Here is a 22,693-nt window from a genome sequence, read left to right on the forward strand (position 1 = left end):
CGGTACCTGTCGTAACTGGGGAGCCTTGTGGTTCCGCGGCCGCGGTGCGTGTCCTCACTTAAACTGTGAGGACTGTACTGAGGCCAGTAAACTAACCTGATCTTCATTCACTACTGCCACCAGGGCCACTGCCCCTCTTGGCTTGCTTCCAACTCATCCTGAAAAGGGAACAAACACATGTTCAGTGTTTTCAGTGTATTCAGACAAATCATTCAACTTAAAAAAGAAAACATGATGTCATCATCACTAGATGCAATAGTCAAATAGAAGCACTGTCAATAAAAAGGTAAACATGTTGCATGTATTATTTGTGAAATGTGGCGTTGTTTGTAGTTTAGTGTGTTTCCGCGTTTTCACGGCAGGGATGGCGTCTGCTGAGACGCTGATTCCGCGGCTGCTGTGCGTTTGGCGCTGCGGTGGCGGTACGTGTCGTGTTTGCGCTGACTGTGTGCCCCGCCGCGCGGCTTAAGTGAGGACCTTAAGCCGCGCGGCTGCGGCACCGCAGCCGCTGAGGACTTCAGCGGCTGCGGTGCGCTTCGCGCCGTTGTGCGGATATGGAGGGTGCGCCTGTGCGCTGCGCCACGCCGCGCGGCTTAAGTGAAGACCGACACGCGCCGGGCCGAGGCGGGGCCGGGCGCACCGCACTTTTTTTATGAAGTTAATGTTGAGAATGTATCTTGAATGTATCTCGGTTTGCGCGGGCTCCGTGGCTGCTGTGCGCTCCGTGCGCTCCGCGGCTGCGGTTCCGGTGCCGTGCGCTGCGGCGGCGGTACCTGTCGTAACTGGGGAGCCTGGTGGTTCCGCGGCCGCGGTGCGTGTCCTCACTTAAACTGTGAGGACTGTACTCATGAGTTTATTTGTCAATGTGTGCCGTGATTTCATAGCGCTGTCCACGGTGCTGAAATGAGCCTCGGTGTCGGCAGCGTCACAGGGTGACCTCATTTTATATTTCCAGATTGTGGCTATGTTTGCACTGAGTGTGTTTCTTTAATTTCAACAATGTAGCCATAATGGTCTCCAACAACGGTGAACAAAACAAACGCCACAGAAGCTGCAGTGCAAACTCCACCCACCTATAGCTGCCGAGGAAAAACTACATGTCTACTATAAACTGCTTTCTATATTCCTTCCTGGTTGGATTTAAACACACATCTGCCAATTTATTAGGTACACATTTTCTGTTTATGAACACACTGATTGAAGGAGCCAATCACATGGCAGTAAGTCATTGCATTTAGGCAGGTAGACATGATCAGGACGCCCAAATCAAGTTCAAACAGACTATCAGCATTAGGAAGAAAGGTGATTCAAGGAGCTTTTAATGTGGCATGGTTACTGGTAGTATTTTTACAAACTGCTTGCACAACCACGGTGTGACAGACAGAAAATATCCAGTGATGCCATGTTGAGGTCAAAGATCAGCAGAAAGGCCATGCCAAGAAAGCAAAAGGAACTCAAATCAGCGCAACCAAAGTGTGCAGAACACCATCTGAAGGCACAACACATTGAACCTTGCCGAAAAATGACTGCCTCCGACGGGAACGCGCATCGGTTAAGAGGTAGTGAGCGTAGGTCTACTGGTAGATATAATACTGTATACAGGGTACACCCTATAAGTCGTTGTTTGAAGGAGCGATACTGACCAAATTCATTGTACATGCACCTGTTTTCCTCGACTGCTAATGCTGAAAAGATAGAGAATGTAAGCCCTAACAATCCAGAGTTACAGGGTGCAGTCACTTCTCGGCAGGCCCTGCCGAAATGTGACAGCACCCTGTAACTCTTTATTGCAAGAAGCAATATTGACCAAATTCACTGTACATGCACCTGGTTTCCTCTACTTTCCTCTCCTCTACTGATTCTTCCAATTAGCCACTCACAGTGTGACTCCTGGCTGCTGAGTTAGTTAGCACCAGTTAGTTACTAGAAACCCAAGCCTTTTTAGATGATTTATATTAATAAATACACCATTAAATAATGACTTCAGTGTCATTAATTATTTAAATTAATAAATAGCCTTTTCAATAATTACTTACATCACATTGGTTTTCTTAGGTTACAAAATACTAACATGGGTTTTTTTTCGTCATCACTTAGTAACAATAATAATAATAATAATAATAATAATAATAATAAGAAGAATAATATTCAGTGGAGCTCCACTTCAGGTTTTACTTGATACTCATTCCAAACTAAATGTTTATTTAAATATTAGTTTAAATGTCATATGATAAAAAAAAAGTGTTAAAGTTTGAGTGTACACTTACAATTAAGTGTTAAGTGTGTTTGTTTCTGTTTGGTTGTGATGAGTTTCTGTTGTACTCACACCAGCAAACCAAATCCAGTTCAGTCCGTCCATGAATACCAGTCCGGGGTTTTGTAGCAGGTTTGCGTTGATGCTGCAAACAGAGAGTGAGACACAAACAGGTGACTGTGATCGTTTCAATAAAGACAAGAGATGAGAAGAAGACTGATGTCAGTGAAGAAACAAGGAAACAAAGTAACGTCAAACTTACATCTGTGATCTGTCCCTCTGGTGCGGCTGTCAACACAGGAGTTTAAATATTGGCACAATGGTCAGCCAATCAGGTGTGAAAGCTTGAAATGTTTGGGGCGGGGCTTATTATTGAAAACATGTGCGCTGTGACTGAGGAGCCTGGTGGTTCAGTGGCTGCGGTGCGCGTTGAGCCGGAGTGTGGATATGGAGTGTGCGCCTGTGTGCCGCGCCACGCCGCGCGGCTTAAGTGAAGACCGACACGCGCCGGGCTGAGGTGGGATCCTGGCGGGGCCGGGCGCACCGCACTTCCTTGTATCTAAAGAAAAAAAGAAAAGAATGCATTTGAAATTGTATTGTAGCTTGAGCATGCACATGAGTTCATTTGTCAATGTGTGCCGTGATTTCATAGCGCTGTCCACGGTGATGAAATGAGCCTCGGTGTCGGCAGGGTCACGGGGCCACCTCATTTTATATTTCCAGATTGTGGCTATGTTTGCACTGAGTGTGTTTCTTTCATTTCAACAATGTAGCCATAATGGTCTCTGGTTTTATGAAGTTAATGTTGAGAATGTATCTTGTCTGCGGGGAATGAGTTACTTCAACTTTAACCATTTAGGAAACCAATTAAGTTTATTAACTCAAACAATTTAAGCATACAAAAGTATTTGATTTGAGTACAAGTAACTCAAGTATTTGTTGTTAAAGTAACTTGGGTAAAGTGCATTGTACTAATTCCATTCAGTTAATGAAAACTACTAAGTATGTGACACTTATGTGAAACGGATTTATCTGAACTGAAATGATCTTCTTTATACAAATGTTAATACTTAAGTTGAATTGACTCTTTTCTTTCTACTAAATCAAATTATTACATTCTACTTCTGACAACTTCAAATGGAGAGCGTAGATCAGTGTGTGAGCCATTACAACCTGATTGTGAGGACCAGAGACACATGGTGAGTTTCAAAGGGAACTCCTGCAGGAACCTGATCTTCATTCACTACTGCCACCAGGGCCACTGCCCCTCTTGGGGCTGCTTCCAACTCATCCTGAAAAGGGAACAAACACATGTTCAGTGTTTTCAGTGTATTCAGACAAATCATTCAACTTAAAAAAGAAAACATGATGTCATCATCACTACTTGCGATGCAATAGTCAAATAGAAGCACTGTCAATAAAAAGGTAAACATGTTGCATGTATTATTTGTGAAATGTGGCGTTGTTTGTAGTTTAGTGTGTTTCCGCGTTTTCACGGCAGGGATGGCGTCTGCTGAGACGCTGGTTCCGCGGCTGCTGTGCGTTTGGCGCTGCGGCGGCGGTGCGTGTCCTCACTTAAACTGTGAGGACTGTACTCATGAGTTTATTTGTCAATGTGTGCCGTGATTTCATAGCGCTGTCCACGGTGCTGAAATGAGCCTCGGTGTCGGCAGCGTCACAGGGTGACCTCATTTTATATTTCCAGATTGTGGCTATGTTTGCACTGAGTGTGTTTCTTTAATTTCAACAATGTAGCCATAATGGTCTCCAACAACGGTGAACAAAACAAACGCCACAGAAGCTGCAGTGCAAACTCCACCCACCTATAGCTGCAGAGGAAAAACTACATGTCTATTATAAACTGCTTTCTATATTCCTTCCTGGTTGGATTTAAACACACATCTGCCAATTTATTAGGTACACATTTTCTGTTTATGAACACACTGATTGAAGGAGCCAATCACATGGCAGTAAGTCATTGCATTTAGGCAGGTAGACATGATCAGGACGCCCAAATCAAGTTCAAACAGACTATCAGCATTAGGAAGAAAGGTGATTCAAGGAGCTTTTAATGTGGCATGGTTACTGGTAGTATTTTTACAAACTGCTTGCACAACCACGGTGTGACAGACAGAAAATATCCAGTGATGCCATGTTGAGGTCAAAGATCAGCAGAAAGGCCATGCCAAGAAAGCAAAAGGAACTCAAATCAGCGCAACCAAAGTGTGCAGAACACCATCTGAAGGCACAACACATTGAACCTTGCCGAAAAATGACTGCCTCCGACGGGAACGCGCATCGGTTAAGAGGTAGTGAGCGTAGGTCTACTGGTAGATATAATACTGTATACAGGGTACACCCTATAAGTCGTTGTTTGAAGGAGCGATACTGACCAAATTCATTGTACATGCACCTGTTTTCCTCGACTGCTAATGCTGAAAAGATAGAGAATGTAAGCCCTAACAATCCAGAGTTACAGGGTGCAGTCACTTCTCGGCAGGCCCTGCCGAAATGTGACAGCACCCTGTAACTCTTTATTGCAAGAAGCAATATTGACCAAATTCACTGTACATGCACCTGGTTTCCTCTACTTTCCTCTCCTCTACTGATTCTTCCAATTAGCCACTCACAGTGTGACTCCTGGCTGCTGAGTTAGTTAGCACCAGTTAGTTACTAGAAACCCAAGCCTTTTTAGATGATTTATATTAATAAATACACCATTAAATAATGACTTCAGTGTCATTAATTATTTAAATTAATAAATAGCCTTTTCAATAATTACTTACATCACATTGGTTTTCTTAGGTTACAAAATACTAACATGGGTTTTTTTTCGTCATCACTTAGTAACAATAATAATAATAATAATAATAATAATAATAATAAGAAGAATAATATTCAGTGGAGCTCCACTTCAGGTTTTACTTGATACTCATTCCAAACTAAATGTTTATTTAAATATTAGTTTAAATGTCATATGATAAAAAAAAAGTGTTAAAGTTTGAGTGTACACTTACAATTAAGTGTTAAGTGTGTTTGTTTCTGTTTGGTTGTGATGAGTTTCTGTTGTACTCACACCAGCAAACCAAATCCAGTTCAGTCCGTCCATGAATACCAGTCCGGGGTTTTGTAGCAGGTTTGCGTTGATGCTGCAAACAGAGAGTGAGACACAAACAGGTGACTGTGATCGTTTCAATAAAGACAAGAGATGAGAAGAAGACTGATGTCAGTGAAGAAACAAGGAAACAAAGTAACGTCAAACTTACATCTGTGATCTGTCCCTCTGGTGCGGCTGTCAACACAGGAGTTTAAATATTGGCACAATGGTCAGCCAATCAGGTGTGAAAGCTTGAAATGTTTGGGGCGGGGCTTATTATTGAAAACATGTGCGCTGTGACTGAGGAGCCTGGTGGTTCAGTGGCTGCGGTGCGCGTTGAGCCGGAGTGTGGATATGGAGTGTGCGCCTGTGTGCCGCGCCACGCCGCGCGGCTTAAGTGAAGACCGACACGCGCCGGGCTGAGGTGGGATCCTGGCGGGGCCGGGCGCACCGCACTTCCTTGTATCTAAAGAAAAAAAGAAAAGAATGCATTTGAAATTGTATTGTAGCTTGAGCATGCACATGAGTTCATTTGTCAATGTGTGCCGTGATTTCATAGCGCTGTCCACGGTGATGAAATGAGCCTCGGTGTCGGCAGGGTCACGGGGCCACCTCATTTTATATTTCCAGATTGTGGCTATGTTTGCACTGAGTGTGTTTCTTTCATTTCAACAATGTAGCCATAATGGTCTCTGGTTTTATGAAGTTAATGTTGAGAATGTATCTTGTCTGCGGGGAATGAGTTACTTCAACTTTAACCATTTAGGAAACCAATTAAGTTTATTAACTCAAACAATTTAAGCATACAAAAGTATTTGATTTGAGTACAAGTAACTCAAGTATTTGTTGTTAAAGTAACTTGGGTAAAGTGCATTGTACTAATTCCATTCAGTTAATGAAAACTACTAAGTATGTGACACTTATGTGAAACGGATTTATCTGAACTGAAATGATCTTCTTTATACAAATGTTAATACTTAAGTTGAATTGACTCTTTTCTTTCTACTAAATCAAATTATTACATTCTACTTCTGACAACTTCAAATGGAGAGCGTAGATCAGTGTGTGAGCCATTACAACCTGATTGTGAGGACCAGAGACACATGGTGAGTTTCAAAGGGAACTCCTGCAGGAACCTGATCTTCATTCACTACTGCCACCAGGGCCACTGCCCCTCTTGGGGCTGCTTCCAACTCATCCTGAAAAGGGAACAAACACATGTTCAGTGTTTTCAGTGTATTCAGACAAATCATTCAACTTAAAAAAGAAAACATGATGTCATCATCACTACTTGCGATGCAATAGTCAAATAGAAGCACTGTCAATAAAAAGGTAAACATGTTGCATGTATTATTTGTGAAATGTGGCGTTGTTTGTAGTTTAGTGTGTTTCCGCGTTTTCACGGCAGGGATGGCGTCTGCTGAGACGCTGATTCCGCGGCTGCTGTGCGTTTGGCGCTGCGGTGGCGGTACGTGTCGTGTTTGCACTGACTGTGTGCCCCGCCGCGCGGCTTAAGTGAGGACCGACACGCGCCGGGCCGAGGTGGGATCTCGGTGCCGTGTGCTGTGGCTGCGGTACGTGTCGCAACTGAGGAGCCTGGTGGTTCAGCGGCAGCGGTGCGCCGGAGTGTGGATATGGAGTGGCTCGGGAACAAACACATGTTCAGTGTTTTCAGTGTATTCAGACAAATCATTCAACTTAAAAAAGAAAACATGATGTCATCATCACTACTTGCGATGCAATAGTCAAATAGAAGCACTGTCAATAAAAAGGTAAACATGTTGCATGTATTATTTGTGAAATGTGGCGTTGTTTGTAGTTTAGTGTGTTTCCGCGTTTTCACGGCAGGGATGGCGTCTGCTGAGACGCTGGTTCCGCGGCTGCTGTGCGTTTGGCGCTGCGGCGGCGGTACGTGTCGTGATTGCGCTGACTGTGTGCCCCGCCGCGCGGCTTAAGTGAGGACCGACACGCGCCGGGCCGAGGTGGGATCTCGGTGCCGTGTGCTGTGGCTGCGGTACGTGTGGCAACTGAGGAGCCTGGTGGTTCAGCGGCTGCGGTGCGCGTCGCGCCGTTGTGCGGATATGGAGGGTGCGCCTGTGCGCTGCGCCACGCCGCGCGGCTTAAGTGAAGACCGACACGCGCCGGGCCGAGGCGGGGCCGGGCGCACCGCACTTTTTTTATGAAGTTAATGTTGAGAATGTATCTTGAATGTATCTCGGTTTGCGCGGGCTCCGTGGCTGCTGTGCGCTCCGTGCGCTCCGCGGCTGCGGTTCCGGTGCCGTGCGCTGCGGCGGCGGTACCTGTCGTAACTGGGGAGCCTGGTAGTTCCGCGGCCGCGGTGCGTGTCCTCACTTAAACTGTGAGGACTGTACTCAGGCCAGTAAACTAACCTGATCTTCATTCACTACTGCCACCAGGGCCACTGCCCCTCTTGGGTTGCTTCCAACTCATCCTGAAAAGGGAACAAACACATGTTCAGTGTTTTCAGTGTATTCAGACAAATCATTCAACTTAAAAAAGAAAACATGATGTCATCATCACTACTTGCGATGCAATAGTCAAATAGAAGCACTGTCAATAAAAAGGTAAACATGTTGCATGTATTATTTGTGAAATGTGGCGTTGTTTGTAGTTTAGTGTGTTTCCGCGTTTTCACGGCAGGGATGGCGTCTGCTGAGACGCTGATTCCGCGGCTGCTGTGCGTTTGGCGCTGCGGTGGCGGTACGTGTCGTGTTTGCGCTGACTGTGTGCCCCGCCGCGCGGCTTAAGTGAGGACCGACACGCGCCGGGCCGAGGTGGGATCTCGGTGCCGTGTGCTGTGGCTGCGGTACGTGTCGCAACTGAGGAGCCTGGTGGTTCAGCGGCAGCGGTGCGCCGGAGTGTGGATATGGAGTGGCTCGGGAACAAACACATGTTCAGTGTTTTCAGTGTATTCAGACAAATCATTCAACTTAAAAAAGAAAACATGATGTCATCATCACTACTTGCGATGCAATAGTCAAATAGAAGCACTGTCAATAAAAAGGTAAACATGTTGCATGTATTATTTGTGAAATGTGGCGTTGTTTGTAGTTTAGTGTGTTTCCGCGTTTTCACGGCAGGGATGGCGTCTGCGGAGACGCTGGTTCCGCGGCTGCTGTGCGTTTGGCGCTGCGGCGGCGGTACGTGTCGTGATTGCGCTGACTGTGTGCCCCGCCGCGCGGCTTAAGTGAGGACCGACACGCGCCGGGCCGAGGTGGGATCTCGGTGCCGTGTGCTGTGGCTGCGGTACGTGTGGCAACTGAGGAGCCTGGTGGTTCAGCGGCTGCGGTGCGCGTCGCGCCGTTGTGCGGATATGGAGGGTGCGCCTGTGCGCTGCGCCACGCCGCGCGGCTTAAGTGAAGACCGACACGCGCCGGGCCGAGGCGGGGCCGGGCGCACCGCACTTTTTTTATGAAGTTAATGTTGAGAATGTATCTTGAATGTATCTCGGTTTGCGCGGGCTCCGTGGCTGCTGTGCGCTCCGTGCGCTCCGCGGCTGCGGTTCCGGTGCCGTGCGCTGCGGCGGCGGTACCTGTCGTAACTGGGGAGCCTGGTAGTTCCGCGGCCGCGGTGCGTGTCCTCACTTAAACTGTGAGGACTGTACTCAGGCCAGTAAACTAACCTGATCTTCATTCACTACTGCCACCAGGGCCACTGCCCCTCTTGGGTTGCTTCCAACTCATCCTGAAAAGGGAACAAACACATGTTCAGTGTTTTCAGTGTATTCAGACAAATCATTCAACTTAAAAAAGAAAACATGATGTCATCATCACTACTTGCGATGCAATAGTCAAATAGAAGCACTGTCAATAAAAAGGTAAACATGTTGCATGTATTATTTGTGAAATGTGGCGTTGTTTGTAGTTTAGTGTGTTTCCGCGTTTTCACGGCAGGGATGGCGTCTGCTGAGACGCTGATTCCGCGGCTGCTGTGCGTTTGGCGCTGCGGTGGCGGTACGTGTCGTGTTTGCGCTGACTGTGTGCCCCGCCGCGCGGCTTAAGTGAGGACCGACACGCGCCGGGCCGAGGTGGGATCTCGGTGCCGTGTGCTGTGGCTGCGGTACGTGTCGCAACTGAGGAGCCTGGTGGTTCAGCGGCAGCGGTGCGCCGGAGTGTGGATATGGAGTGGCTCGTTCCAACAACGGTGAACAAAACAAACGCCACAGAAGCTGCAGTGCAAACTCCACCCACCTATAACTGCAGAGGAAAAACTACATGTCTACTATAAACTGCTTTCTATATTCCTTCCTGGTTGGATTTAAACACACATCTGCCAATTTATTAGGTACACATTTTCTGTTTATGAACACACTGATTGAAGGAGCCAATCACATGGCAGTAAGTCATTGCATTTAGGCAGGTAGACATGATCAGGACGCCCAAATCAAGTTCAAACAGACTATCAGCATTAGGAAGAAAGGTGATTCAAGGAGCTTTTAATGTGGCATGGTTACTGGTAGTATTTTTACAAACTGCTTGCACAACCACGGTGTGACAAACAGAAAATATCCAGTGATGCCATGTTGAGGTCAAAGATCAGCAGAAAGGCCATGCTAAGAAAGCAAAAGGAACTCAAATCAGCGCAACCAAAGTGTGCAGAACACCATCTGAAGGCACAACACATTGAACCTTGCCGAAAAATGACTGCCTCCGACGGGAACGCGCATCGGTTAAGAGGTAGTGAGCGTAGGTCTACTGGTAGATATAATACTGTATACAGGGTACACCCTATAAGTCGTTGTTTGAAGGAGCGATACTGACCAAATTCATTGTACATGCACCTGTTTTCCTCGACTGCTAATGCTGAAAAGATAGAGAATGTAAGCCCTAACAATCCAGAGTTACAGGGTGCAGTCACTTCTCGGCAGGCCCTGCCGAAATGTGACAGCACCCTGTAACTCTTTATTGCAAGAAGCAATATTGACCAAATTCACTGTACATGCACCTGGTTTCCTCTACTTTCCTCTCCTCTACTGATTCTTCCAATTAGCCACTCACAGTGTGACTCCTGGCTGCTGAGTTAGTTAGCACCAGCTAGTTACTAGAAACCCAAGCCTTTTTAGATGATTTATATTAATAAATACACCATTAAATAATGACTTCAGTGTCATTAATTATTTAAATTAATAAATAGCCTTTTCAATAATTACTTACATCACATTGGTTTTCTTAGGTTACAAAATACTAACCTGGGTTTTTTTCGTCATCACTTAGTAACAACAATAATAATAATAATAATAATAATAATAATAAGAAAAATATTCAGTGGAGCTCCACTTCAGGTTTTACTTGATACTCATTCCAAACTAAATGTTTATTTAAATATTAGTTTAAATGTCATATGATAAAAAAAAGTGTGAAAGTTTGAGTGTACACTTACAATTAAGTGTTAAGTGTGTTTGTTTCTGTTTGGTTGTGATGAGTTTCTGTTGTACTCACACCAGCAAACCAAATCCAGTTCAGTCCGTCCATGAATACCAGTCCGGGTTTTGTAGCAGGTTTGCGTTGATGCTGCAAACAGAGAGTGAGACACAAACAGGTGACTGTGATCGTTTCATTAAAGACAAGAGATGAGAAGAAGACTGATGTCAGTGAAGAAACAAGGAAACAAAGTAACGTCAAACTTACATCTGTGATCTGTCCCTCTGGTGCGGCTGTCAACACAGGAGTTTAAATATTGGCACAATGGTCAGCCAATCAGGTGTGAAAGCTTGAAATGTTTGGGGCGGGGCTTATTATTGAAAACATGTGTGCTGTGACTGAGGAGCCTGGTGGTTCAGTGGCTGCGGTGAGCGTTGAGCCGGAGTGTGGATAGGGAGTGTGCGCCTGTGTGCCGCGCCACGCCGCGCGGCTTAAGTGAAGACCGACACGCGCCGGGCTGAGGTGGGATCCTGGCGGGGCCGGGCGCACCGCACTTCCTTGTATCTAAAAAAAAAGAAGAAAAGAATGCATTTGAAATTGTATTGTAGCTTGAGCATGCACATGAGTTCATTTGTCAATGTGTGCCGTGATTTCATAGCGCTGTCCACGGTGATGAAATGAGCCTCGGTGTCGGCAGGGTCACGGGGCCACCTCATTTTATATTTCCAGATTGTGGCTATGTTTGCACTGAGTGTGTTTCTTTCATTTCAACAATGTAGCCATAATGGTCTCTGGTTTTATGAAGTTAATGTTGAGAATGTATCTTGTCTGCGGGGAATGAGTTACTTCAACTTTAACCATTTAGGAAACCAATTAAGTCTATTAACTCAAACAATTTAAGCATACAAAAGTATTTGATTTGAGTACAAGTAACTCAAGTATTTGTTGTTAAAGTAACTTGGGTAAAGTGCATTGTACTAATTCCATTCAGTTAATGAAAACTACTAAGTATGTGACACTTATGTGAAACGGATTTATCTGAACTGAAATGATCTTCTTTATACAAATGTTAATACTTAAGTTGAATTGACTCTTTTCTTTCTACTAAATCAAATTATTACATTCTACTTCTGACAACTTCAAATGGAGAGCGTAGATCAGTGTGTGAGCCATTAAAACCTGATTGTGAGGACCAGAGACACATGGTGAGTTTCAAAGGGAACTCCTGCAGGAACCTGATCTTCATTCACTACTGCCACCAGGGCCACTGCCCCTCTTGGGTTGCTTCCAACTCATCCTGAAAAGGGAACAAACACATGTTCAGTGTTTTCAGTGTATTCAGACAAATCATTCAACTTAAAAAAGAAAACATGATGTCATCATCACTACTTGCGATGCAATAGTCAAATAGAAGCACTGTCAATAAAAAGGTAAACATGTTGCATGTATTATTTGTGAAATGTGGCGTTGTTTGTAGTTTAGTGTGTTTCCGCGTTTTCACTGCAGGGATGGCGTCTGCTGAGACGCTGGTTCCGCGGCTGCTGTGCGTTTGGCGCTGCGGCGGCGGTACGTGTCGTGTTTGCACTGACTGTGTGCCCCGCCGCGCGGCTTAAGTGAGGACCGACACGCGCCGGGCCGAGGTGGGATCTCGGTGCCGTGTGCTGTGGCTGCGGTACGTGTCGCAACTGAGGAGCCTGGTGGTTCAGCGGCTGCGGTGCGCGTCGCGCCGTTGTGCGGATATGGAGGGTGCGCCTGTGCGCTGCGCCACGCCGCGCGGCTTAAGTGAAGACCGACACGCGCCGGGCCGAGGCGGGGCCGGGCGCACCGCACTTTTTTTATGAAGTTAATGTTGAGAATGTATCTTGAATGTATCTCGGTTTGCGCGGGCTCCGCGGCTGCGGTTCCGGTGCCGTGCGCTGCGGCGGCGGTACCTGTCGTAACTGGGGAGCCTTGTGGTTCCGCGGCCGCGGTGCGTGTCCTCACTTAAACTGTGAGGACTGTACTCAGGCCAGTAAACTAACCTGATCTTCATTCACTACTGCCACCAGGGCCACTGCCCCTCTTGGGTTGCTTCCAACTCATCCTGAAAAGGGAACAAACACATGTTCAGTGTTTTCAGTGTATTCAGACAAATCATTCAACTTAAAAAACAAAACATGATGTCATCATCACTACTTGCGATGCAATAGTCAAATAGAAGCACTGTCAATAAAAAGGTAAACATGTTGCATGTATTATTTGTGAAATGTGGCGTTGTTTGTAGTTTAGTGTGTTTCCGCGTTTTCACGGCAGGGATGGCGTCTGCTGAGACGCTGGTTCCGCGGCTGCTGTGCGTTTGGCGCTGCGGCGGCGGTACGTGTCGTGTTTGCGCTGACTGTGTGCCCCGCCGCGCGGCTTAAGTGAGGACCGACGCGCGCCGGGCCGAGGTGGGATCTCGGTGCCGTGTGCTGTGGCTGCGGTACGTGTGGCAACTGAGGAGCCTGGTGGTTCAGCGGCTGCGGTGTGCGTCGCGCCGTTGTGCGGATATGGAGGGTGCGCCTGTGCGCTGCGCCACGCCGCGCGGCTTAAGTGAAGACCGACACGCGCCGGGCCGAGGCGGGGCCGGGCGCACCGCACTTTTTTTATGAAGTTAATGTTGAGAATGTATCTTGAATGTATCTCGGTTTGCGCGGGCTCCGTGGCTGCTGTGCGCTCCGTGCGCTCCGCGGCTGCGGTTCCGGTGCCGTGCGCTGCAGCGGCGGTACCTGTCGTAACTGGGGAGCCTTGTGGTTCCGCGGCCGCGGTGCGTGTCCTCACTTAAACTGTGAGGACTGTACTGAGGCCAGTAAACTAACCTGATCTTCATTCACTACTGCCACCAGGGCCACTGCCCCTCTTGGGTTGCTTCCAACTCATCCTGAAAAGGGAACAAACACATGTTCAGTGTTTTCAGTGTATTCAGACAAATCATTCAACTTAAAAAAGAAAACATGATGTCATCATCACTACTTGCGATGCAATAGTCAAATAGAAGCACTGTCAATAAAAAGGTAAACATGTTGCATGTATTATTTGTGAAATGTGGCGTTGTTTGTAGTTTAGTGTGTTTCCGCGTTTTCACGGCAGGGATGGCGTCTGCTGAGACGCTGATTCCGCGGCTGCTGTGCGTTTGGCGCTGCGGTGGCGGTACGTGTCGTGTTTGCGCTGACTGTGTGCCCCGCCGCGCGGCTTAAGTGAGGACCGACACGCGCCGGGCCGAGGTGGGATCTCGGTGCCGTGTGCTGTGGCTGCGGTACGTGTCGCAACTGAGGAGCCTGGTGGTTCAGCGGCAGCGGTGCGCCGGAGTGTGGATATGGAGTGGCTCGGGAACAAACACATGTTCAGTGTTTTCAGTGTATTCAGACAAATCATTCAACTTAAAAAAGAAAACATGATGTCATCATCACTACTTGCGATGCAATAGTCAAATAGAAGCACTGTCAATAAAAAGGTAAACATGTTGCATGTATTATTTGTGAAATGTGGCGTTGTTTGTAGTTTAGTGTGTTTCCGCGTTTTCACGGCAGGGATGGCGTCTGCTGAGACGCTGGTTCCGCGGCTGCTGTGCGTTTGGCGCTGCGGCGGCGGTACGTGTCGTGTTTGCGCTGACTGTGTGCCCCGCCGCGCGGCTTAAGTGAGGACCGACACGCGCCGGGCCGAGGTGGGATCTCGGTGCCGTGTGCTGTGGCTGCGGTACGTGTGGCAACTGAGGAGCCTGGTGGTTCAGCGGCTGCGGTGCGCGTCGCGCCGTTGTGCGGATATGGAGGGTGCGCCTGTGCGCTGCGCCACGCCGCGCGGCTTAAGTGAAGACCGACACGCGCCGGGCCGAGGCGGGGCCGGGCGCACCGCACTTTTTTTATGAAGTTAATGTTGAGAATGTATCTTGAATGTATCTCGGTTTGCGCGGGCTCCGCGGCTGCTGTGCGCTATGCGGCTGCAGTGCGCTCCGCGGCTGCGGTTCCGGTGCCGTGCGCTGCGGCGGCGGTACCTGTCGTAACTGGGGAGCCTGGTGGTTCCGCGGCCGCGGTGCGTGTCCTCACTTAAACTGTGAGGACTGTACTCATGAGTTTATTTGTCAATGTGTGCCGTGATTTCATAGCGCTGTCCACGGTGCTGAAATGAGCCTCGGTGTCGGCAGCGTCACAGGGTGACCTCATTTTATATTTCCAGATTGTGGCTATGTTTGCACTGAGTGTGTTTCTTTAATTTCAACAATGTAGCCATAATGGTCTCCAACAACGGTGAACAAAACAAACGCCACAGAAGCTGCAGTGCAAACTCCACCCACCTATAACTGCAGAGGAAAAACTACATGTCTACTATAAACTGCTTTCTATATTCCTTCCTGGTTGGATTTAAACACACATCTGCCAATTTATTAGGTACACATTTTCTGTTTATGAACACACTGATTGAAGGAGCCAATCACATGGCAGTAAGTCATTGCATTTAGGCAGGTAGACATGATCAGGACGCCCAAATCAAGTTCAAACAGACTATCAGCATTAGGAAGAAAGGTGATTCAAGGAGCTTTTAATGTGGCATGGTTACTGGTAGTATTTTTACAAACTGCTTGCACAACCACGGTGTGACAAACAGAAAATATCCAGTGATGCCATGTTGAGGTCAAAGATCAGCAGAAAGGCCATGCTAAGAAAGCAAAAGGAACTCAAATCAGCGCAACCAAAGTGTGCAGAACACCATCTGAAGGCACAACACATTGAACCTTGCCGAAAAATGACTGCCTCCGACGGGAACGCGCATCGGTTAAGAGGTAGTGAGCGTAGGTCTACTGGTAGATATAATACTGTATACAGGGTACACCCTATAAGTCGTTGTTTGAAGGAGCGATACTGACCAAATTCATTGTACATGCACCTGTTTTCCTCGACTGCTAATGCTGAAAAGATAGAGAATGTAAGCCCTAACAATCCAGAGTTACAGGGTGCAGTCACTTCTCGGCAGGCCCTGCCGAAATGTGACAGCACCCTGTAACTCTTTATTGCAAGAAGCAATATTGACCAAATTCACTGTACATGCACCTGGTTTCCTCTACTTTCCTCTCCTCTACTGATTCTTCCAATTAGCCACTCACAGTGTGACTCCTGGCTGCTGAGTTAGTTAGCACCAGTTAGTTACTAGAAACCCAAGCCTTTTTAGATGATTTATATTAATAAATACACCATTAAATAACGACTTAAGTGTCATTAATTATTTAAATTAATAAATAGCCTTTTCAATAATTACTTACATCACATTGGTTTTCTTAGGTTACAAAATACTGACCTGGGTTTTTTTCGTCATCACTTAGTAACAATAATAATAATAATAATAATAATAATAATAATAATAATATTCAGTGGAGCTCCACTTCAGGTTTTACTTGATACTCATTCCAAACTAAATGTTTATTTAAATATTAGTTTAAATGTCATATGATAAAAAAAAGTGTTAAAGTTTGAGTGTACACTTACAATTAAGTGTTAAGTGTGTTTGTTTCTGTTTGGTTGTGATGAGTTTCTGTTGTACTCACACCATCAAACCGAATCCAGTTCAGTCCGTCCATGAATACCAGTCCGGGTTTTGTAGCAGGTTTGCGTTGATGCTGCAAACAGAGAGTGAGACACAAACAGGTGACTGTGATCGTTTCATTAAAGACAAGAGATGAGAAGAAGACTGATGTCAGTGAAGAAACAAGGAAACAAAGTAACGTCAAACTTACATCTGTGATCTGTCTGGTGCCCTATTAAAACTCTTTTCCAGATGAGGCATTGCTACAACGATGACTTTGACAGTGTGTGGGTGTCACCATCCTCTTTCACTCACTTGAGCTTCACTAAAGAGTGCAGGTCGTCTCTCTTTTAGTTCGGCAAGGAGGAGCTGAATTCACAGTTTCTTCATGCCCGAGTGCTGCATATGTTGATGGAGACCTGTGACATAAAACACAAAGAGCTACTGATGGTGCTACGTCTGTTTTTCACTAGACTACTCATAGATATCAGTACATCAACTGACAGTTAATGTATTATTTATTTGAACTTACAATTGTACATTTATATTCAAATACATACACAAATATGAAAGAACTGTACACTATAGTGGCGGTGATTGACTGAACATCATATGTTGGGTGCACATTTAAACACAGGATCCAGGCAGCTTTCCAAGTTGCAATATTTTATTTCCAAGTAAACGGTAGTCGGTGATGAGGGGTAATGGTGGATGATTCTGTCTATATGAAAATGATAAAGGAAATATTACAATCTAGAAAGTATCAAATATACAATAAGAAATGAGGTTGTCTTAGACTAACATCAATAATACATCCACTCTTACTTTCCTCTCTTTAGCAAAGGATTAAACTCAGGAATCTAGTATAATGACACACAAGCAATAAGTAAGTCTTCATACAAGATGTAGTATCAACCAAATGAAACATTAAATGAGTGAACGTCCATAAAACTCACAGCCAGTGTCCCTTTGTTCTCGTGGATTGTTTGGAGGGAAAATAGGGGGGTCAAAGGGCGGAAGGGGCGGGTTATATAGGATTAGGGGTGTGGTCCAGGTAGGTGTGCCAGTGATGAGGCAGGTGAGGAGGAGACTTGGGATTTTAACAAATACATATACAATGGCCGTGCCACTTTAATATAAACCTAAAATTCGAAGGTAAAATCAATTATTAGTAATAATATACAAAGTGTTTACATTAAAAACAAAGTAACACGTCAACCACAAATCTATGGATCACACCAAGCATCTGAGAGACGTCTGAGCCAGCGGATCATTTCATCAGGACAGGCCGAGGTAACGCTGCTCTGCCCTGGGCACTGTGAGCACCGAGCGTCCGCAGAGGTCGGAGCTGATCACCTCCGACAACGTACCGCGCTGAAATCAGTTCCAGGTTGGATATTCAACAGACATTCGCTCCAGATCCAACGGCACCCTCCTCCTTCTCCACCCCGAGATAGGTGCACGATCACGGCTTGTACAAAGTCCGACCCATCGCTCTCAACAACCGTGGTCTCATTTAGGGACCATCAACGAATTACCGTTAAAAATGGATTAAAAAAAATTATGGGAGGTACTAAAATGGAATAAAAAGAGGTGTGTCCTGACTAGGCAGTCTAGTTCTATGTTGCTGCACTGTTTTGGAATCTTTAGGGTCACATGGCCTGGACGCGATTGAGATAAAATGCTAATATTTGCATTAAAGAAATGATTGAAAGTAAATCAAGTATTTAAATGGAATATAAAGAGGTGTGTCCTGACTAGGCAGTCTAGTACTATGTTTGTACACTCATTTGGAGTCTTTGGGTCACATTGCCTGGAAGCTATTGAGCTAAAATGCTAATATTTACATTATTAAAATTATAAAAAAAATAAATGAGGTAATTAAATATTAGTTTAATGTCATATGATCAAAATTAAAGTGTTAACGTTCGACTCTACACTTAGATTCAAGTGTTAAGTGTGTTTGCGGTTTGTTTCTGTCTGGTTGTGATGACTTTCTGTTGTACTCACGCCAGTAAACCGAATCCAGTCTGGGGTTTGTAGCAGGTTTGTACTGTAGCAGGTTTGCATTGGTGCTGCAAACAGAGAGTGAGACACAAACATGGGGCTGTGATGGTTTCATTAAAGACAAGAGATGAGAAGAAGACTGGAGTCAGTGAGAAAACAAGGAAACAAAGTAACGTCAAACTTACGTCTGTGATCTGTCAGCATCTCCTCTCCCTCTGGTGCGGCTGTCAACACAGGAGTTTAAATATTGGCACAATGGTCAGCCAATCAGGTGTGAAAGCTTGAAATGTTTGGGGCGGGGCTTATTATTGAAAACATGTGCGCTGTGACTGAGGAGCCTGGTGGTTCAGTGGCTGTGGTGCGCGTTGAGCCAGAGTGTGGATATGGAGTGTGCGCCTGTGTGCCGCGCCACGCCGCGCGGCTTAAGTGAAGACCGACACGCGCCGGGCTGAGGTGGGATCCTGGCGGGGCCGGGCGCACCGCACTTCCTTGTATCTAAAGAAAAAAAGAAAAGAATGCATTTGAAATTGTATTGTAGCTTGAGCATGCACATGAGTTCATTTGTCAATGTGTGCCGTGATTTCATAGCGCTGTCCACGGTGATGAAATGAGCCTCGGTGTCGGCAGCGTCACGGGGCCACCTCATTTTATATTTCCAGATTGTGGCTATGTTTGCACTGAGTGTGTTTCTTTCATTTCAACAATGTAGCCATAATGGTCTCTGGTTTTATGAAGTTAATGTTGAGAATGTATCTTGTCTGCGGGGAATGAGTTACTTCAACTTTAACCATTTAGGAAACCAATTAAGTTTATTAACTCAAACAATTTAAGCATACAAAAGTATTTGATTTGAGTACAAGTAACTCAAGTATTTGTTGTTAAAGTAACTTGGGTAAAGTGCATTGTACTAATTCCATTCAGTTAATGAAAACTACTAAGTATGTGACACTTATGTGAAACGGATTTATCTGAACTGAAATGATCTTCTTTATACAAATGTTAATACTTAAGTTGAATTGACTCTTTTCTTTCTACTAAATCAAATTATTACATTCTACTTCTGACAACTTCAAATGGAGAGCGTAGATCAGTGTGTGAGCCATTACAACCTGATTGTGAGGACCAGAGACACATGGTGAGTTTCAAAGGGAACTCCTGCAGGAACCTGATCTTCATTCACTACTGCCACCAGGGCCACTGCCCCTCTTGGGTTGCTTCCAACTCATCCTGAAAAGGGAACAAACACATGTTCAGTGTTTTCAGTGTATTCAGACAAATCATTCAACTTAAAAAAGAAAACATGATGTCATCATCACTACTTGCGATGCAATAGTCAAATAGAAGCACTGTCAATAAAAAGGTAAACATGTTGCATGTATTATTTGTGAAATGTGGCGTTGTTTGTAGTTTAGTGTGTTTCCGCGTTTTCACGGCAGGGATGGCGTCTGCTGAGACGCTGAGACGCTGATTCCGCGGCTGCTGTGCGTTTGGCGCTGCGGTGGCGGTACCTGTCGTGTTTGCGCTGACTGTGTGCCCCGCCGCGCGGCTTAAGTGAGGACCGACACGCGCCGGGCCGAGGTGGGATCTCGGTGCCGTGTGCTGTGGCTGCGGTACGTGTCGCAACTGAGGAGCCTGGTGGTTCAGCGGCAGCGGTGCGCCGGAGTGTGGATATGGAGTGGCTCGGGAACAAACACATGTTCAGTGTTTTCAGTGTATTCAGACAAATCATTCAACTTAAAAAAGAAAACATGATGTCATCATCACTACTTGCGATGCAATAGTCAAATAGAAGCACTGTCAATAAAAAGGTAAACATGTTGCATGTATTATTTGTGAAATGTGGCGTTGTTTGTAGTTTAGTGTGTTTCCGCGTTTTCACGGCAGGGATGGCGTCTGCTGAGACGCTGGTTCCGCGGCTGCTGTGCGTTTGGCGCTGCAGCGGCGGTACGTGTCGTGTTTGCGCTGACTGTGTGCCCCGCCGCGCGGCTTAAGTGAGGACCGACACGCGCCGGGCCGAGGTGGGATCTCGGTGCCGTGTGCTGTGGCTGCGGTACGTGTGGCAACTGAGGAGCCTGGTGGTTCAGCGGCTGCGGTGCGCGTCGCGCCGTTGTGCGGATATGGAGGGTGCGCCTGTGCGCTGCGCCACGCCGCGCTGCTTAAGTGAAGACCGACACGCGCCGGGCCGAGGCGGGGCCGGGCGCACCGCACTTTTTTTATGAAGTTAATGTTGAGAATGTATCTTGAATGTATCTCGGTTTGCGCGGGCTCCGTGGCTGCTGTGCGCTCCGTGCGCTCCGCGGCTGCGGTTCCGGTGCCGTGCGCTGCGGCGGCGGTACCTCTCGTAACTGGGGAGCCTTGTGGTTCCGCGGCCGCGGTGCGTGTCCTCACTTAAACTGTGAGGACTGTACTCAGGCCAGTAAACTAACCTGATCTTCATTCACTACTGCCACCAGGGCCACTGCCCCTCTTGGGTTGCTTCCAACTCATCCTGAAAAGGGAACAAACACATGTTCAGTGTTTTCAGTGTATTCAGACAAATCATTCAACTTAAAAAACAAAACATGATGTCATCATCACTACTTGCGATGCAATAGTCAAATAGAAGCACTGTCAATAAAAAGGTAAACATGTTGCATGTATTATTTGTGAAATGTGGCGTTGTTTGTAGTTTAGTGTGTTTCCGCGTTTTCACGGCAGGGATGGCGTCTGCTGAGACGCTGGTTCCGCGGCTGCTGTGCGTTTGGCGCTGCGGCGGCGGTACGTGTCGTGTTTGCGCTGACTGTGTGCCCCGCCGCGCGGCTTAAGTGAGGACCGACACGCGCCGGGCCGAGGTGGGATCTCGGTGCCGTGTGCTGTGGCTGCGGTACGTGTGGCAACTGAGGAGCCTGGTGGTTCAGCGGCTGCGGTGCGCGTCGCGCCGTTGTGCGGATATGGAGGGTGCGCCTGTGCGCTGCGCCACGCCGCGCGGCTTAAGTGAAGACCGACACGCGCCGGGCCGAGGCGGGGCCGGGCGCACCGCACTTTTTTTATGAAGTTAATGTTGAGAATGTATCTTGAATGTATCTCGGTTTGCGCGGGCTCCGTGGCTGCTGTGCGCTCCGTGCGCTCCGCGGCTGCGGTTCCGGTGCCGTGCGCTGCGGCGGCGGTACCTGTCGTAACTGGGGAGCCTTGTGGTTCCGCGGCCGCGGTGCGTGTCCTCACTTAAACTGTGAGGACTGTACTCAGGCCAGTAAACTAACCTGATCTTCATTCACTACTGCCACCAGGGCCACTGCCCCTCTTGGGTTGCTTCCAACTCATCCTGAAAAGGGAACAAACACATGTTCAGTGTTTTCAGTGTATTCAGACAAATCATTCAACTTAAAAAAGAAAACATGATGTCATCATCACTACTTGCGATGCAATAGTCAAATAGAAGCACTGTCAATAAAAAGGTAAACATGTTGCATGTATTATTTGTGAAATGTGGCGTTGTTTGTAGTTTAGTGTGTTTCCGCGTTTTCACGGCAGGGATGGCGTCTGCTGAGACGCTGGTTCCGCGGCTGCTGTGCGTTTGGCGCTGCGGCGGCGGTACGTGTCGTGTTTGCGCTGACTGTGTGCCCCGCCGCGCGGCTTAAGTGAGGACCGACACGCGCCGGGCCGAGGTGGGATCTCGGTGCCGTGTGCTGTGGCTGCGGTACGTGTGGCAACTGAGGAGCCTGGTGGTTCAGCGGCAGCGGTGCGCCGGAGTGTGGATATGGAGTGGCTCGGGAACAAACACATGTTCAGTGTTTTCAGTGTATTCAGACAAATCATTCAACTTAAAAAAGAAAACATGATGTCATCATCACTACTTGCGATGCAATAGTCAAATAGAAGCACTGTCAATAAAAAGGTAAACATTTTGCATGTATTATTTGTGAAATGTGGCGTTGTTTGTAGTTTAGTGTGTTTCCGCGTTTTCATGGCAGGGATGGCGTCTGCTGAGACGCTGGTTCCGCGGCTGCTGTGCGTTTGGCGCTGCGGCGGCGGTACGTGTCGTGTTTGCGCTGACTGTGTGCCCCGCCGCGCGGCTTAAGTGAGGACCGACACGCGCCGGGCCGAGGTGGGATCTCGGTGCCGTGTGCTGTGGCTGCGGCTGCGGTACGTGTCGCAACTGAGGAGCCTGGTGGTTCAGCGGCTGCGGTGCGCGTCGCGCCGTTGTGCGGATATGGAGGGTGCGCCTGTGCGCTGCGCCACGCCGCGCGGCTTAAGTGAAGACCGACACGCGCCGGGCCGAGGCGGGGCCGGGCGCACCGCACTTTTTTTATGAAGTCAATGTTGAGAATGTATCTTGAATGTATCTCGGTTTGCGCGGGCTCCGTGGCTGCTGTGCGCTCCGTGCGCTCCGCGGCTGCGGTTCCGGTGCCGTGCGCTGCGGCGGCGGTACCTGTCGTAACTGGGGAG

This window comes from Solea solea (genome assembly GCF_958295425.1).
Source record: "Solea solea chromosome 4 unlocalized genomic scaffold, fSolSol10.1 SUPER_4_unloc_5, whole genome shotgun sequence".
Lineage (NCBI taxonomy): Eukaryota > Metazoa > Chordata > Actinopteri > Pleuronectiformes > Soleidae > Solea > Solea solea.